Source organism: Microtus ochrogaster, unplaced genomic scaffold (assembly GCF_000317375.1).
Source record: "Microtus ochrogaster isolate Prairie Vole_2 unplaced genomic scaffold, MicOch1.0 UNK4, whole genome shotgun sequence".
In the NCBI taxonomy this organism is placed as follows: domain Eukaryota; kingdom Metazoa; phylum Chordata; class Mammalia; order Rodentia; family Cricetidae; genus Microtus; species Microtus ochrogaster.
The window spans coordinates 14,724,513-14,725,709 of NW_004949102.1; the positions used below are offsets into that span (position 1 = coordinate 14,724,513).

At 43.0% G+C, this 1,197-nt stretch overlaps 1 protein-coding gene across 2 annotated transcripts in view; it reads right to left on the reverse strand.

Annotated features, from left to right (window-relative positions):
- Atp6v0a4 (ATPase H+ transporting V0 subunit a4) overlaps nucleotides 1-1,197 on the reverse strand; it is a 42,074-nt gene that overhangs the window by 7,191 nt on the left and 33,686 nt on the right. The window lies entirely within an intron of this gene.

A 1,197-nucleotide genomic window follows, 5' to 3' on the forward strand; every position in this document is an offset into this window, starting at 1 on the left:
TAAATATATTTTATTTTATACATATTATATATAATATATAATATATATATATATTAAAAGAACTCTGTAGTGAACACACAAAGACCCTTTGTCTAGTCATTATTTCCCTAGAACTGGTATGACCGCCACAGCATTGACATTGTGCTGGCTGCCTAAGCCATCCAGAGCACAGGGGGTGGAGCCAGAGAGTCTACACCAATACTGCACCACTTTATAGAAGAGATTTGAGCGTTTGGGGGTTTGGGATCTACAGGGGCTTTTTGTGTCCTAGAACAGTCCCCTGTAGAGACCCAGGAGCAGCTATTAAGAGGCTGAAGGCAATGGAAAGTCAGAGTAGACATACCACCCATGGAAGACCAGAAAATGGGGTGAGGTCTGGCAGACTTTGGGACTCAGGGAATAGCATGACCCTGGCTCACAGTACCCAGAAACTCACCATTCATGGGAACAGAGGAACTTCTGCTCCTGGTTTTATTTCTATTTCTGTCATGTGAACCTTAGCTAGAATTTGCTTTTTCGTTGTTGTTGTTTGTTTGTTTTTTTTGAGACAGGATTTTTCTGTGTAACAGATCTAGCTGTCCTGAAACACGCTCTGTAGACCAGGTTGGCCTCGGAACTCACAGAGATCCGCCTGCCTCTGCCTCCCGATTATTAGGATTAAAGGCGTGCTCCACTACTGACAGGCTTAGAAATTTTTTTTTTAAACAAAAGATTTTGTTTGTTTGTTTGTATTTAGACACAGTTTCACTGTGGAGCCCTGGCTGGCCTGGAATTCTGTGTAAGACCAGGCTGGCCTCAAACTCACAGAGATTCACCTGCCTCTGCCTCCCATGTGAGATTTTTAATTTTTCTTTTACAATTACCTACATATTTATTTTGGGTGCATGTGGAGGTCAGGGAACAACTTGCAGAAACTGGTTCACTCCTTCCACTGTATGGGTCCCAGAACTGAGCTCAATCAGCAGGATGGCAGCAAGCACTTACCTGCCGCTGACCTATCTTGCCAGTCCCAGATTATTTTTAAACCTTTAATGTTTTAATCTGGAGCATTTTACCACTCAAGCCAATCCATTCAAAGGTCATATTTTCCTCTTTTGCTAGCCAGTTTTCAACTCAACAATGATGTCCCTTGTGCATTACCCCAGCAGGAAGAGTGGGAGCCTCCTAACAGCTGTCTATGCTCGTCCCTTTACATAA